Raw genomic sequence first — 17,962 nt, forward strand, 5'->3', positions numbered from 1 at the left:
CAGACTGTGTGATGGATATTAGCCATGCACTTAAGTGTCCTGCTGAATCAGGGCCGTGGCCTATCGATTACAACGCTACATTAATGACGTAATTTTCTCAGAAATGATGATGGAGTCTGGATCTTGGCCAAGGTTATCCAACACGTACAGCAACAACAGACCCAACAACAGCCTGTGAATCAGCCCCCTGGCCTGACAACACACCTTTACATACCCTGTGGGTCCAGCACTGTGGGTCCCTAGGGCTGGCAGCACCTTATCTTGCCAGGGACAGATCTGAGCTGGGAAAATTTGTGCTGATTGCAGGTGGACTGTGCAGAGGTTTATAGCTGGGCCTGTTGTGGTTTAACCCAGCAGGCAACTAAGCACCACGCAGCTGTTCTTTCACTCCCCCACAGTGGGATGGGGGAGAGAATTAGGGAAAAAAGTCATTCCCCCTTGTTCTGTCTCTACATGCTCTTGTAAAAATTGTCTCTCTGTCTTTCTTATTATCAACATCATTCTCCTCCTAATTCCAAACCATAACACTGTACAAACTACTATGAAGAAAATAAGTTCTACTCCTGTTGAAATCTGGACACGAGTCACTAAATGCGACCTAATTAATAAAAATTAATTAGCTAGCATTAATCAAGTAAAATCCATTAGCAATCACTCTAAGAGCTGAACAGAAAGGTTGCAAAGGAAAATCTATTCAAGATTCAAACTACAGCTCCAGCACCATCCCCACTATCTATATTTAATACCACCAATGCCTTGACATTCCAGGCCAGTTCCCCATATGGAGTGAATCTCCAGACTAATTTGGAGCCTGCCAAGCACCAAATGGCTCTGCCCCCACTGCTCCAGGCAGAGCTGTGGACAGAAGGAGCAGCCATCATGCAGAAGATGCCAGTTTTCTCTGCAGTTCTCAGCTGCAAAGGGCTGAACCAAACTATAGGCACTGCCAGCTTGCTGTGTGGTCCCTATCCGTGCATCCCTTTGGCCAAGCCCAGGGATGTACCGAGCCAGGACATACCAATCTCATCTCATTCATCCTGAGCACCATCATACACTGCTAGCAGGCTTGGTGGGCTCTTCATGTTCCTGCAGCAGTACTGCAAGGTGCAAGCCTGTAGTTACAGCACCTCGTCCTGACCCACTCCTGGGAAGCTGCAATCTGTGTGTTGGTGTAGCTGTCCTGGAGCACCTGAATCATACACTGCTGCACCTACTCACAGTACAGAAGATTTCCCCTCTCTCCCTCTTGCATCTTTACCCCAAATTTGGAAGCCGCACAGTTTTCTGTCACCCACCCACCCACCCACCCATAGGAGCCTATTGCCAGCGCGGGGTTTCATTTGCAGCATATAGGGGACAGCAATCTCTCCCCCTTTCCCCTGGAGCAGCATGGATTTCCCCAGGAATTAACCCAGAGCTCCAGGCACACGGATCACAGACACAGCAGGATGCCAGCCGTGCCCTTGTCGGAAGCGAGCAGCTTCCCCATCCGCATCCGCTGCCCTGAATTAAAGCTGCCGCACGCCCGGCTGCATTCGCGGGGCAGCTCTCGAGTTAATGATGCAGGAGAGCAGCCGGGTGTGACTTCGAAGGAAGGGGAGAATGTGCTTCCAGCTTTTCCATAACAGTTAATCATTAACACCTTTCATGGTCACAGAAGGTGCTGGCCTCCTTACAGCTCCCCTTATCAGCCATAATTATTTCCTGATCGGCTCTCGCCTGACTACCTGGCAGACTGATGCACAACAGCCCTGAATCACCTGACTGCATTTATTGCCCTATATTCCAAGCCAAATGGGTCTCTGCTGTGTCAGCTGCAATATTTACAGCGTTACAGTTATTTCTCCCTTCCCATGCCCAAACATAAAAAGTTGTTCTGCCCCCCACCTTGCCCTTTACACCGTATCTCTTTCTGTGACAAAGCAAAACAGAGCAGTCATCTAAATACCTCAGCACTACTTTCTCCTCTTCTTCCCCAAAAGCAACAGCTCCTCTTCCATACAGCCCAGGGAGGTACTGCTGCTATCTCTTTAAGTCCACTTGAAGTTTTCAATCATTTTAATTATATTGATATTGCCTAAATAAATACATTTCTATTTACACTTCTTTTTTTATATATATATATTTTCTGACAAAGTAGCTCAACTTCATAGAGGAGAGAGATGTAAATCCAAGTGATAGATGTAAATGTGTCACCCAAATGGTGTGTTACTTGCCTCAGGTGGAGAGTTCAGATTAACTCATTGAATAAAAATGGAGAGAGTACCCTGGCCAGCAAGGTTGCTCTGAACAAATGCAGCCCTATATGAGTGGAATAGTGGAAATTGCATGAGTGGGAGGCTGTCTTGTATTTAGGTAAATAAAAGAAACTTAAATAAAAAGCAAAAACTGGAAATGTAGCCCTTACTGCAGCTGTGATGAACAAACCCATTCTCAGTGAAGAAGCTGTGTAGTCTGTAAGGTAGCACATGCCCATGTAACACACATGCTGTCCAAGTTTTATGTCAAAACACATACAAGAGGGAACAGAGGTCTCCAAGCACAGAGAGGAAGAGTGGAGCAATGGGGACTTGATAATCCATGATCAAATTTATTTTTTCGGTGAGACAATAGCTTATCTATAAAAAGGAACAAAAATGCAACAAAGGGGGATTTCATCTTCATTACCAAAGTTTACGAAAAAAAAACATTTTTAGGGAAATTCAAAACCACAAAAGAAGCAGGGGATGTACACAGCATAATCCCAGGGCTGGATTACATTGCTGTTACCAGCAGCAGTGCCTGACACATGGCTGACTCCATATCCAGGAGGTTACAAGGCCACTCTGAAAAACTTGCAATCTAACAGCTCAAACCAACACTTCCTCTTTCTTCCTAGCACATCATCCACATAACCCAGCCAGAAACTAAGGGAGTTCTCAAATATGACCAAGAATTTGGAAATGCCTTGGTCTGCTTGTCTCAATTGCTAAAGTCAGGCCACTTTCAAGGCTGACCAAGCAGATGTACACCGTGTTCCAAGGGCATAAATAATACACTGGCAAAGTATAAAATCAGAAATTGTTCAGAGCTTACCTGCACATGCAGCTCTCTACTCTGAGCATATGGTGCTTCCTTCTGCTCTCATCTCATCTATTATTTCGCTTGGGGTTGATGCTGGTAGTGCTTTAAAAATTCCAGCTTGGGGCTCAGGGATGGTCACAAACACATGTAGGATCTCAAAGGGTTACTGAAAGGCTGAAGCAAAGGAAGGTAAAACCTTCCTTTTTTTAAAGCCACTGGAAGAAAATGATCCTGTAGTTTACCTAAGTCATGACTTGTGGGGGGGAGTGTCTCACCCCCTCTCTTAGCAAGGATAGACAAGGCATGAAGGAGAACAGATTGACCAGTGATTTTGCAGCTCCTTTCTCCATGGGAGGATGCCTCAGCTCAGACAAGAGGTGGCACAGGGATGAGACCAAGGTCTGTTGAAATAAAAAGGGCAGAAAGGTGATTAAAACAAAAGTGTTCAGTATTTCTCATAAACACCTCCCTGCCCCCTCCCCCTGCCAAGAAAAAAACTCCTAAACCACCAGGCCAAAACCCAAATTTAAAGCCACTGCAATCACAGGATGCACCAAAAAACCATCAGGATGCTGAGGCCAACAGATGTGACCATGGGCCTCAGGTTATGCCAGGGGATAGATCATACTACAAACAGTTTCTCTTACACTCCTCCTACACATTACTGGTTCCAAGCCAGGGAGAAGATAAGGGTTAAGGTGAGCCTCTGGCCAGAGCCAGTGCAGACATTCCAGTGATCACGGTCTCACCACTGTGTCACAAGCTGAGAGCTGATCTTGGAAAACAAGCTATGTTTCACCCCAAGCAACACTCAGACACACAGCTCCCGGAAAATGCTCATTTGATTTCTTGCAACCTTTTATTTCAGGCCTTCTGCCTGTTGCTTTCTTTTGGCTTATTTTTTTTTCAGCATTAAAAATACACCCAGTTTTAGCTTACTGTGAAATACACTGCAATAAGCAGCCCTGAAAGTTGATGTCAGCTGTCTGTCCACAAATAATCCCAAAGTCCCTCTTCACTACTGCCTGTCCATGTGTCCTGACCCATACCTAAAGAGGTCTCTTCTAGAGTGAGCCCAGAGCTCATTCCCCACGGTGCATTCTCAGCCTCTCTGCCAAGACAGCCAACACCAGTAGCTATTATGGAAGTCACTCACTGTGACACGATGTCCCATCCATGGGGCACACAAGTCAAAGCACTTCTGCAAGACCCACTGGAGCGAGGGAGTCACCAGGGAGCAGCACAGGGCTCGCTTTTCCCTGCACAGCACGTCTGGCTCTTTCATATATGGACACCGCAGCTTGACCTGACCACTGAACTATCTAATGCAACAAGCCCTCTGTAATCAGCAGCTGTGGAAATTAATAGCACCATTCTTTCCATTTTCAATTCAGTTTGAGAGACTTTAATCAAATCTGATGAGGGACAATGTAGCCAGTGATGAATTTATGCATGAAGCACATTACCTGCACTGCCAATGCTCCTATGAGTCTGCTACTAGAGAAGCTTAAACAACTTCTAAGGGTATCTTGGCACAATCACACCATGCAGGGCAAGTTATGGCTGTGTATTCTGAATTGTTCTTTTACTATAGCTCACCTCACTGCTTAATTGGTGTGTATGGTGTTGGACCTTCTCTGTATAACGTCTAAAAGGATGCTACTTCCTAGGTTTTTAGTGGATTTCTGTGCAAAGTTCCACCTCAAGACATAGTTAGGATCCTGACCTTTAGCAAATACTTGTATCTTCTTGTTCAGGGCTTACTGAGCTGTTTGGGATACATTCCCAATGCTGCAATTCCTGGTTCACTGCAGGCGTAGGTGGGAGCTTGCTGGCTTTTCCCAGCCTGGAGCCCGCCAGCCCCAGGGCATCCAGCACCCTTCACCCCCATCAAGCTCCATCTTGCCCATCCACTGCTCAGCCTTGTTTAACCACAGTAGAGGAGGGAGGCAGGGAATAGTTTCCTGCCTTCTGAAAAATATTTCATGGAACTGTAAAAGGTTTATCACTGTTTTTCTGACGGAGGTGTTGGTTCTCAGGTAAGTTTTTTTCATAAAATCTAAGTCACATATACATCCCTCACAAGAAATCCTGCATTAGGGATGCAGGAAAAATTGGGTTTTGGTTAGCAAAACTGGGTTTTGGTTGCAAACATGTTCCTACCACCAAAAGTCCTGAAAGGTCCCGATGGAAATAACTGGGTTTGGAACACATGCTTCTATTAGAAAGCCTCAGCTTCCAATGAACACAAAAAAAAAAAAAAAAAAAGGCTTCTGAGTTGCTTTATGCTCTGAACCAAGACAAGAGACAGGGCTGGTGACTGAAACCACAGCAGAGTACAGCTCACAGACCAGTGCAAATCACTGCCCTCTACTCACAGGGGTGCCCCAAAGACGCTCCCAGGAGTTCCTTCCTCCCGTCTGCCGGCGCTCCCGAGCTGCACCCTGTGCTGAGCTGCCAGGGCCACTCGCTCCCCGGAGGGGATCCCCACTACCAGCACGGACAGATGCCACCAGTCACATCCATTCCCCGTGGCACAGGCAGGCTGTCAGCCCTGGTGACAGCTCCGCTGTGACGGCTCTGGCAGCCAGTGCCCAGAGCACAGCCAGCGCTGCTGAGTGCGGACACAGGGCTGGGCCTGCCTTTGCACCCCTGCAGCCACAGCGGCCACTTGCTTATGGTTAAAGAGCTTTCACTGCATCTTCCAGGCCTGTTTTTTCCATTTTCCTGTTTGGCTTTTTCTTTTCACATAAAAACCAACACATCTTTACTATTAACTATATATGTGTTCACATGCAAAGCCCTGGGACTGGACTACAGTTCCCAGAGGAGAGCACTGGAAGGCAAAAACAGGGAAACAAGCTGTATTAATATGATTTCTGTTTTGCACGGGGGCTCCACCCTCTCTTACAAGACCATGCATTCAGTTAATGAGAAACAGGGTATTCCCACCCCACGTGCACAATCCCCTTTTTATTTCGTACACAGTGAGGAATTAAGACATGAGACTTTCTCAACCACTTCCCACAAGAGCTGTCTCTGGCTTTGACTTTGATAATCCAGCTTGACTGATCTTTCCCTGGCAGTGGCACTGGCGTCAGTAGCCAAAGTGATGGATGGGCCTTACAGCTCAAACAGCCTTCGGGATAGCTGGTTGAAGAGAAGCGCCTAAAACCAGCAATTTATGCTTTCTCATGTTCCTAAGCCACAGGATGTTTATGGGGACCTTTTTTCTTTACTGGTGTCTTTGAAACAGGAGCAAAATAAAAAGAGTGAGACTCTGAAGCAGCTGTGCTGCACCCATTGCTAGAGGAGAGTGAATTATATGACTGGGAAACAGCGGCAACTGCCCAAATTTTACATCAGCCCAAATTCTGGATGACATTGGCTCATACACTGCTTCCTAATTTCCCTCCTTGATCTGAATTTTAACTCCAGTCTCTTGGGCCAAGTGTGACAGGAGTGAATGCTGTTGTCTGCAGGCAGAAAATGAAGGTGGGAGACATGAGAAGATGAATAGCCTAACTATCACAAAAGACAGAGTGGCATCAGTGCAGTCTCTGTGCATCCTGGAAAGATGAACATGAGTAATTTTAGGCAGTTAGAGACATTGCAGTTGTCAGGTCACAGTTTCAGATAAACTCATATTCTGCTAAATCTTTCCCAAGTTATCTCTGCCATCAGAGGATCTGTGATCACTTGGGTAATGTAACAATGGCTGAAACTTTAAATGCAGTCAGATTGATAGGCCCCATTAAGATGCTCATCACAAGCCACTAAAAACCTACTGATTTATGGCTAGCAGCAGGAAGGTTTCCTTACAGGCAGTTATATTTTTCTTCTTCAGCTTTCAGAGCTGCTTTTGTAGAGGTTTCACTGTTTAAGCACTTAGAGCTTAATGAATACTCAGACAATTGTCTGATGTTAAGCTCCCTGGATGCCAGCGATGACTGAGGTTGAAGATAACTTAGAAAAGAGCCCAATAGCAAACGGTGAGCACCAAGGCTCCTACTGATAAGCACAATTGCTTGGTGCCCTTCAGAGCTTAAATTCGTGACCAAGTTACCACAAAATGAATGCAAATGAACTTCAGATGACCTCAGCAACTTGCTGTGTATACAGTCTTAACCCCTAGCAAAGACAGAAGGATCCAAGTGACACAGACATGCATGGACATAGCAAACGTGGGGCAGAGCCAAGCTGAACACAGCCCCAAACACCCTTCAAAGTCAGAAATAGGAAAAAAATTGTTCATTTGCTTCTTCCACACTGACACAGTGTCCAGGGCAGGAACTGAGACAGTAGGCCAAGATGTTTCTGTCTGACATAAACATAATATGTATTCAACATTTTGGAGGTATAAATCTGTGTTGGCTCTCCTGGAGGTTAACAACCAGGAGATTCTGAGCACAAGCAGACAGCAAAACTGAGCTGTCTCAATACCTGAGAAGTGCTGGGGCTGATACACAGCTGTGTTTCATCAAGGAATGTGACATCCAACCTACTTTCCCATTATAAAAGCAGCAGGACTACGTTTTTAGGAAGATGACAGTTTCAACATTCTTTGTACTTGAGGACTTTCCCAACTATCACACAGCCATAGAGTAAACAGATGTACCAGGGTGAATTCGGGTAAAGAGTGACTCAGGATTTCTGAGGCATCATCAAGTGCAAACAAGACCTTTGAGATCAATTACTGTCTGCTTAAAGGAAAACAGAACTGACAGATGCAGTCAGTGTCACAGGGCAGTCACCTTTTTCTCTTTAGAGGTGATTTTTCCTGGAGATCAGACCTATGGAAGTGGTAACTTCACAGAACTGATCTGCAGCCATTTCCTCACAATACATAAGGAAGGCAACTCCTCCACGTGGTTGCACCATGTGCCCTATTACCTCTGGGAATTGTCCTGTTCCATCCAGGAGAAAAGCCACCAATATACTGAGCTCCTATGAACTGTGAGAAAACTGGGACTCAAATGGAGCAAGAAGTCTCTGCTGGTGCCCCGCTAAAGGGAGAACTGAGCTTTCCCTTGATACCAAAGAACACCCAGAAGGATATGTGTTAGAAAGTATATCTGACTCCTGACACTGCTTGTGACACTGCTGGCTCCTCCTTCCATTACTCTCTGATGCTCCCTGATGTTCTTCAAGCAGCTGAGGTCCAATCTTGTAAGACACTTCCTGCTCCTGACCACTTGTGCCAGCCTTGCTGGGCTTGGCCTTTAAACATACTCTGCCTTTACCCAGAGCTTGGGGGCAGCTCTGGATTCATAGTTTAAAGTCTGTTGTTTTCCTCTCAGAAGAAGTGTCAGTTCCTGAAAACCTCTACTGGCTTTCAAAGAGGACTTTTTCTCCTCATTGCTTGCAGTGACTGAAACCCTCTCAAGGCAATTTGTTCCTGTAAATGTTTAGGGACTCCTCCAGCTTCCTAGAGTGCTCTGAGACCTCATCTGCAGGATCCCTTTGGAGCAGGTCTGGAGGACACCCAGCTAACCAGCCACTTCCCAGCCACACTGGGGAATTTGATTCAAAGCCTGACTGGGCAGGAAGCTGAGTCCTGATTTCAGCAGGCCTGCAGAACAACTCATCTCTACACTATGTGTGAGAAATTCTTAAACATTTGTTCACAGTGAGTGGCAGCTGACACTCCTCATATCACAGAGAAGAAAGAAGGGGATGGAAAAATGTCTGCCTCCCAGCTCTTACTGATGATTTAGAATGAGAACTTTCCTCAGGGGGGCTGGTTCTTCTCCAACTTTCTACATTGTTCCTTTGAAGCATCCTGCTCTTAGATCTCTTTGAAAACAAGGTACAGGTAGTTTTAGTGGGTGAGTTATACTCTTCCCCAGGCAACTAAGAAAACTGCAGACAATCCAAGTGAGAATCCTTCCCATATCTATTATGAAATGACCCTGAGAGACTGGAAACACTGAAGCAGCCTAACAGTAGGATAGTGTACCATCACAGTATCAAAGCCACTAAAACAGAAGTTCCCCAGATTTTCCAGTACTCCCTTGTTGTTCAAAGACTCCTACTCCATCAAAGCTCAAACTGTTGCAGGACCAGCAGATCACGTGAGAGGCATCAGAGGATTATTAATTTGAAAGAAATGGGTGGAAAGTGTGTCAAGCACGCCCAATCTTTGAACTGGGTACTTTAGAAGATCATTGCAAAATAAAACACAACTGCACATTCATTTCTCTTTAGGAAGAACATATTGCACAAAGCCACAAAAGCTACATGACCTTCATGTGAAGGAGAACAGAAAGACCAATCTTCACTCATTGCAAATTGACTTGGAAAGGCAACAAAGCAATGCCAGTTTCCACCAGCTGATGATACAACCAAATGTCTGTGGTGCTCAGAAGATGAAACTGTAAGGCCTATTCATTACAAACCCTTCTGGGCATATGCTAATCAGGGAGAAATTTCTTTCCAGAGATCATTATGGTGCAAATAGAAGTCTGTGATTTTGGCCTGTTATGAAGATTGTGCCTTTCTCTGAAGCATACAGTAGATGGTGGCATCTATTAACTGCATCTGGCTGCAGAAAATCCTAAAGCCTGTGCTTCTGTCTGGTAACTTGTGTCTATCTGCAACATCACCTTTGCTGTGTTGTCTCCAAATCCTTGTGCAGAAGACAGGCCAAGAGCAGAACAAATGTTTTCTCCATTGACACTGTCTGGTCCAGCAGCATTGACAAGAGGGATCCATGCCTTGTCCCTCTTCTGGCATCTCATGGGAGGGGTACAACCCAGTGCCTCTGAACTGAAGGTTGCTGTTAATGCACCCTTAAAGGATAATGGCACTGGCCATCTGCCTAGGGCCCACAGCACAGGCAGGGCTTTGTTTAGGATCATTTCCTTCCAAAAGTGAAAGAGGATGCTCTGCGTTTTCTACAGTAACACAGAGACCTAAAAGGGGAACTTTATCTTTGTAGAAAAGCCCCGCTGCTCCTGTTTGTAGCAGATGCCAAATGAACAAATGGTGAGCATCTCTACCATCCCAGGCTGTGCCACTGACACCTCTAAAACACCCCAAAACGTGGTGGCATCACCAGTGAAGTCATACCCACCATTTTCCACTCTAAGACTGTTGCAGCACTTTATATTGTTGACACTTTTGCTGGTCTAACATTCATGAACAGAGAAATGAAGATATCAAAAAAGATATCTATGACTGGTATTCAACTACCCAGCAGCCAACAAACACCAACAAACAAACAAAAAAACCCCTCCAAAGAAACCCCCAAACCATAAAAAAAAAAAATAAAAATCCATCTATGTGAATTCCTCCTAGGTCTCTTATTTGCACTGGAAAAACTCTTGGCAAGAAAATAGTACTGGCCTGGTCCCATAAAATTGCAGGAGAGAATTTGATAGCCTCCAGTTTGGATAAAAAAATCACAAGCAAAGAGATATTTTGTAACCAGAATTCCCCACACATAAACATTCAGCACAGGATAGTCAAAACAGCAGTAGGAAACAGATTTGTAAAGTGTTTTTTTTTATTATTATTATTATTATTAACAAAAGTAATTATTAACATTTCCTTACCCTTATAGAGGCACTGGGCCCAGTGGCACAGAGACCCTCCTGTCCCCAGTTTTTAGGTGAGCTGGGTGCTGGCTGAGGCAGGACAGTGCAATATTGGGCTGAAATGTCAACCTTGTTGCCTCTGGCTTTGAGTCTTCCCATGTCCATCAGCTAAGAGTCATTCCAGATTCACTCCTTTTTCTTTAAATAACTTTTTCTTTAAATAAATTTCTTTTAATAAGTTGATTAGCAGCAGACTGAAAGAAGAAAGGGATGTTACTTGTGGATACAGAGATGCTGAACTTCCCAAACTCCAGCAGGGAGGGGACAGCAAATTTGTAGTTACCCTTGACTCCAACACCTGCACAAGAGCACTGGGCATAGAACAACACAGACACAACTTGTGCTGCCCAAAGGATCCCAACAGCCATGTCCCAGCTGCTGTGCACACTCCTCAGGGGTCAGAGCATGCCAGGGAGGCCCTTTTGGTGTTTCCAAGAAGGAACAGCAGGGAAGCAGATATTAAACCCCCAGCTGCACCTCCAGAAGTACAAACTGTAGCACACAGCGCATCCATTGTTGTAAGGCAGAAACAGTAAATTACAGGTGGTAGGGCAAGAAAGGTGTGAAGCTGGGAAGGGTCTGCCAAGCACAGTGGTGGAGAACAGACCCCTGAAGAGCTGAGCAGTGCAGATGTGGCTACAAGTAACAGTAGCTAGCACATACCTAGATTTTAGCTCAAAACCCCCCATGTGCTCAAGGAGGAATGTAAAAACCAGGCACAGGGTTCATAGCAGTTGAACCCTTCCACCTCTGAGTCCGTGGGCTCTTCCCCAGGGGGCTGAACTCAGATGCCTCTGAAGTGGAAGACAGAAGAAGGCTTGGCTGGGTGGATGTGCATGGACAGCCTAACCCCTGTGCAGGGGACAGCAAGAGATGCAGCCAGCAGCCCTCTACAAAAGAAGCCTTTTACAGTAACCTCCCAGCTTCCCTGGTCTTCAGCAAGGCTGTGAGTCCAGGAGACACCAGCCTGAGTCACATTCACATCTGGGCCCTCTGCTCACCAGGACTGACCTTGGGTTTTAAGTCATCACACCTTGAAAGTAACCTCTTCACCAAGGCAACCCATCTGACTTGCAAAAGATGACACAGAAAGAAGATGGATCAGAAAAAGGTGGCGAGCATGAAAGAAAGGGAAAAAAATACGAACAAAGAGAAGAAAGGGAAATATGGGACAGAGCAATCTTCTGCTCTTCATTCATGTCATGTTCTGGCACACTTCATAGCTTTCCTCTCTGCAGCCCCCACACTGATGCAGACAGGTCTCTTATACACATCTAGATGATGTCATGTTCTGGCACACTTCATAGCTTTCCTCTCTGCAGCCCCCACACTGATGCAGACAGTACAGAAATCAGGTGCCTGGGCACAAGCTCTGGAGTGAAGTCTGACACTGAGTGCCCTGCAGCCACCCCCCTCCTGCCTGCCCTCCTCTTCTACACAACCTGACCAGGGGGCAGGGACCCTGATGCCCACTGTAATTAAGCCCTGCTCATATTTTCTCCCTAGGAACTGTCATAATTAAGTCAATGAATTATGGATGTGTTACTTAACTGAGACTATGAACCAGCTTGTAAAGAATTCACTGGAAGTCTCGGTCTTGCATTACAAAAAGGAATGTGACATTCAAGAGCAGTATCATTAGCAGCATGGCAGGGTCATGCCTGCACTCCTGGGTTGTCCAAGCCTACAGATTTCTTTGAGCATCAGAAGTAATGACAGGATCAGACCTAGGGCGTTAGTGTCTTCCTTCCTCATTAGGTCATTGAAAACTCTGTGCTCCCAGAAGTCTCACTATTTACAACATTGCTCCAAGCAAATGCTTTGGATGGGTGGGAGCTCCACACGTTAAAAAAAACAAGGACCTTCATGGCTATGGGGAGGTTCCTCTGAAGACCCTGCTCAGTTCTAGGACAGCAGTGACTGGCACAGAGACAGACCATGTCCTGGCTGTATTTTCCCAGAGCATCTGTACAGCAGGATAATATGGAGAGATAACGAATCACATCTGCCAGGTAACACTTAAAAATGCTATTTCACATACAGTCATTGCTGTAAAGTGCCAAGGAAATGGGGTCTTCAAATGAAACAGTTTCCAGACAGAATCTGTCCAAGGCAGTACCACACATTTACTTTTAGATTTTTTTTCAAATTAATAACATTCAGTAACCAAATAGAGTCAGAGATTAATCATCACACAGATCCCGTTAAGATAAGATGAATATTAAAGGATAAACCACAAAGCTACTTTCATTTGAACATAGCTCTTCTTCCCATCTACTTTCAGATTAATATTGAGCCACAACTTTTTTTCATATCAGAGAGCACCGTATCCTTCTCTCTCTCTAAATATCACTGATCTATCTAGAACAGAGAATGGAGCATGACTGATTTTTGTGTGTGAAGTCACAGGTTACATATTCAGTTCCTTCCCTGTTTCTGATGTCAGCTCTGCCAATAAAACTCTTGTTGGGCTGGACTGTGTCCTTTGGAGTCCCAGAGCAGGACAACAGTCTATCCAATGTGAGCAAAGGTGGTGTGGTATATCCCATACTCTTCCTCACATTTTTTTCCATAATCTCCAGAAGGTATTCTGTTGCTAACAAACAGATTGTGACTCACTGAGACATTCAAAATTGCGTTCCTGTAATTTCCATCTTTATTTCACTCACTGTTGTGGCTTGTCTATCTTCTGTTTGGCAAATCCTCACTGGCTGTCCTCGTATGGCAGTAGAGTATGTTTGAACATCAGCTCAAACTAAGTTCTAGCCAGGACAGTATTAGAACAGACCAGTTTCTTTAGGTGGTGAAAACCAAAATAAAGCAAGAACCTGAAATGTCAGTGTCTCCTCGATATCAGTAACACAATCTCAAAGAAATTAAAAGCAAGAGCTCGTACCCAGGAAAGAGAGGACCAAATAGAGCCCCAAGTCACAACCACAACATCAGTGCATTATCAAAAGCACCCTACAGAGATGCTGGAAAGTCCCCAAAGTGTGGGATGCAGTCCCTGCTCTGCTCAGCTGGGAACAGGAAGGAGACACCTAACAGGCTGCCAGAGCTGGGCAGTGGCTCCGGGACTGAATGTGCAACAAGTGAATCTTAACATCCCAGTTTTTATTCCACATTTTGTGATATTAAGACTCCAAGAACATCAGACAATCACTCAGGAGAATGCCACAGGGCCTGGATCACCTTTCCTAAAATGCAAACAGCTCCCAGAAAACAGAAGGGGAGGTCAGGCATTGCTAGGGGTAGTTGGGAGCTCAGACCCTGCTGAGGTATGGCAATATTTCAGTGCCTATTCTGCTACTCAGTTATTGATCACAGTATTTGAATACGGGGCTTTTTAATAAGAGACCTGCTTGTTTTTAAGGACTACAGCATTCATAGAACATATTTAAGATGCTTTGTTAATTCTTTCCTCACAGCTGATTACAGGGCTCTGATCAGAGCTCTGCTCATGCTTTACTACCATGCCTGACATGGAAGCTTTCCCAGCTTCACACAGGAGCTTTCACTGGACAGTGCAGTCAGAGAAAAACAATGTATTTCACTTTCCTTGCAGTAACACCAATCCTAGTTAGCATTTTCAAGCTGATGGGACTGACTTAGGCCAGGCAGCCACTGCTGATTCCTGCTTCTGGCTCCAAGCAATTCTGCAGAAACTTTATTACCTCACCACCCAGCTTTGCTCCCCAGGTCAATGCCCCAGGAGAGCCTTGCTTAGATGATCATGGCCCTGAAACTCCTTGCAGAGGCTCCTCTCCATTAACCTGCTCTGGAGGATTATTGTCTCTACAGGCAGAAGAGAGAGCAGAAACCAAAGTGGTGTCAAAATACATGGTCTCAAAGAAATAAGTACCCCAGAAGTTATTTGGGAAACGAAGATTTCTATTCATGCTGAAAACATTAAAGAAACTATTTTAACCAAATAACTGCATTTTAAAGGAGTCTTTGAGGAACTGAAACAGCCAAGATAACATGTTCAGCTTGATTTGATTTTCCTAGGACTCTGATGAGCAATATTCTTAGGTAAAGCAGCCTGTGGATCTGTGTGGTTTTCTTTGTCCTGCAGGTTCCCAGAAGAACATTATCAAAATGTCTGAGGGTCCTGGCATTCAGAATTGTAGAATCTCTGTGTTGTAAGGGACCCAAAAGGATCACTGAGTCCAATCCATGGCCCTACACAGGACATCCCAACAATCCCACCCTGTGCCTGAGACGTTGTCCAAACATTCCTTGAATTGTGCTGTGACCACTGCCCTGAGGATCCTGTTCAGGGCCCAACCAACCTCTGGGGGAGGAACATTTTCCCTGATATCCAGCTTAAACCTCCCCTGACATAGCTTCATACCATTCCTTGGGTAATTTCAGCATTTTCAACAGCACTCCTTATCTGCCTGGTTTCCTAATCTAAATGGCATTCGTGCAGCAGGTTCTCTAACATCCGTTTGCAATTTCTCGAGAGTAAATACACCAGAAGCTGCTAAATGTTCCCTCTCTCCCCATCACACACTCTCAGCTATACTTCACATTACAGAAAATGCTATGTTTACATAACATACACTTTGGGTTACAGATTGCATTACCATGCTCCTGGTACAGCCTGCCCAGGACCTTTCAGTATCCAGCTCTGTTCTCTTTTGCACATAACTTGGCTAAGTTTTAGCTCCTTGTGTTGCAATTTTCCACAACAGGCAACTACCTAAAGCTGGATTTTTAAGCTATTTCTAATCTTACATCCAAGAAAATATTTTTAAATAGTTTTTATAGCCTAAACCCCTCTCTATGCCACCTAAACCATATAATCATTTCAGAGAAAAAGACTCCTGTCCATATGTTCAAGTTTGGGAAAAAAATTTGCAATTTGGGAGGACTCTGAGGTTTCCCTGAGGCACACAACTGTAACAGGTTGCCATTTTCCTTGCTTTCCTTATTCCTCTTGTTGCATATTTTAAGTTTTTGCTTCTCTACACGAGATAGAAGAGATGAAATATAATCCACTCCAATGATTACTGGCCAAAGTTTGAGAATTTTATAAAGGACTCAATCAGTTCTGAAGAATCTTAAAATTCTCCCTATATTGGCATGACCTCCTTCACATGGAGCTGTCCCTCTAATGGAGGGACATCATAGAATGGTTTAGGTTGGAAGGGACCCTTAAAAATCATCCTCTACAACTCTCCTGCCATAGGCAGGGTTATCTTTCATTAGATCAGGTTACTCAAAGCCTCAGATGAGCAAATAAATCTAATAAATCAATAAACTGAACCTTTTATATATGGTTATACATTGGTCTGCAGATGCACCTCAAGTCTCCATCCTGTTTTCAACAATGCCAACTCTGCATTGCCTTACTCAACAGAATTTTATTAAAAAAGGAGAAAAGAAAGACACTCTCCTGTACACTCTAGGAGTTGTTAATAATCATTTAAAGCTGTGACCTGAGATCTGAACTTCGATATCCAGAGGATATTCACCTTTTAAGCCACAGTTTCTAGTTCCCTGCTTACAACTCATTCTTTAATGCAAATACAATTTGACGGTATCTGGTGCACAAATCAATGATGTGGCTAAAATCTCGGTCAACTTTTCTCAGAATAAATGTTGCCATTTAAAATGTGGCAGTCAAGCTTGTAAAGGGAAGGAAAGAAATGTCACTGGCAACCCAAGTGTTTCTGTTAACAAGCTGGGTTCCTGCTTCAGGTTTTTGTTTGATAAAGCCACTTATCTGACGGTATGAAAGGTCATAAGTAGTTGTTGGAACAGTGGAAAGTCCACAAAAGGCTTTTTTGCCATCCTGCAACTTTTGTTTAAACTTTTAGTTGAATCATTATTTCAGTTCCTGGAGCTGAGTCATTTCATCTGCCTGGCACTGGAACACGCACAGAGCAGCTCTGCAATGCGGAGCAGACACAGGGCGAGCGAACAACCTCGATCTTACAGGAGAATTTCCCTGTGTGTGGAAATACAATGAGCTTCTCCACTCATCTCAAGATGCTTTTGTGAGGATGCACAACTCTCTGGGTGAGAGAAATACATTCCTCATCAAAGCTCACCCAGCAGATCCCAGGGCAAAACCTCAAGCCTTCTCCTCGGTCCCACAGCACAGACGGAGCCTCACAGAGCGACCTTGCACAAGATGTGCTGCTACAAGGAGAAGGGTTTAGATATGACCAACAGCTGCCAAAGGTATGGAGACTCAGTACCAGCCTTCTGTATTAAAATCATCTGCCTCTGGCACATCTGTGAACATCCTTTTATAGAGGCCAAGTAATTAATTCATTGAAAGACGTATCAACTCTCTGAATTTTCTTCTACAACTGAATTTGCCTCAGTATGGCATGCGCATGCCATTTGTTGAAATATCATAAGACCTTGTAAACCACAAGCATTACTAAAATATTTTTTCCCACTCACACTCCCTCCCCCTTCTTTATATCAAGTCTATGTAAAACCTTTTACTAAAGATCCAGATTCTCCCACTGAAACCAAGTGCTACTTGTCTGGAAATAGACCTTCTCTGTGCCTCAAAAAGCACCCGGAGCAGATGGCCAGAGCCAAGACACTCTGGTATCACAATCTCACACTGTCTCTCCCCTTACATATCAGAGGAATGGTCAGAGGCAAACATTAACTATTACAGTCTTCTTTACTGAAGAGAGCAACATCTGGCTGCAGTGGAGAACAGAACAATTCATGTCAGTATTTGGGATGTCGAATGGAACCTGAGTTCAAGTCTCCTAAATGCTCAGCTTCAGTGCCAGGCCAGGGCAAAAGAGAGTGATGGCAGAAAACACTGCTCAGGAGAGCGGTCCAGAAACAGGGATCCACACTAACAGGAAAACTTTCACATCTTCTTGAAAGAACTGAGGGGGAAAGGTCCTTTCAAAAATCTGGGGGCTGCAGCCCTAATTTCAGTGGATACAGGACTGCTTGCATCAAGCTTTATTTTTACAGAGCGTGAATCATTTCTCACTCAGTGAGAATCACTGGGATCATTCTGCTGTCGGTATCTCTGACACCAGCAGTGCTAAAAATACAAAAACTCCAAAGTCAACCATGTGCTGTCAGCTCTGAACCTGATTGCTGCATTGCTTGCATCTACTGACAAAGAGCAGGAGCAGGTGCTGACACTTTTCAAATCAGTGTGTTTAAGAGTGCAGAACCAGGCCCACTCTCAAAAAACCCGCCTCCTTTTCCATTTATCCCCAACAGTAAATATTTGACTTCTCCTCCTGGTCTGACGAACAATGGCAGCCTATAATTATAGCTAATACCATACAGGCTGCTGTGCTGTC

The 17,962-nt window shown here is 44.7% G+C and overlaps 1 long non-coding RNA gene across 1 annotated transcript in view; it reads right to left on the reverse strand.

The window, feature by feature from the left end:
* Nucleotides 1–2,591: 2,591 nt before the first annotated feature.
* LOC107210415 overlaps nt 2,592–17,962 on the reverse strand; it is a 115,444-nt gene continuing 100,073 nt past the window's right edge. The window contains exon 6 of the long non-coding RNA XR_004499180.1: nt 2,592–3,464. This is a non-coding gene — a long non-coding RNA (uncharacterized LOC107210415). The remainder of the gene's footprint in view (nt 3,465–17,962) is intronic.

Source organism: Parus major, chromosome 12 (genome assembly GCF_001522545.3).
Source record: "Parus major isolate Abel chromosome 12, Parus_major1.1, whole genome shotgun sequence".
NCBI classification, from domain to species: Eukaryota; Metazoa; Chordata; class Aves; order Passeriformes; family Paridae; genus Parus; species Parus major.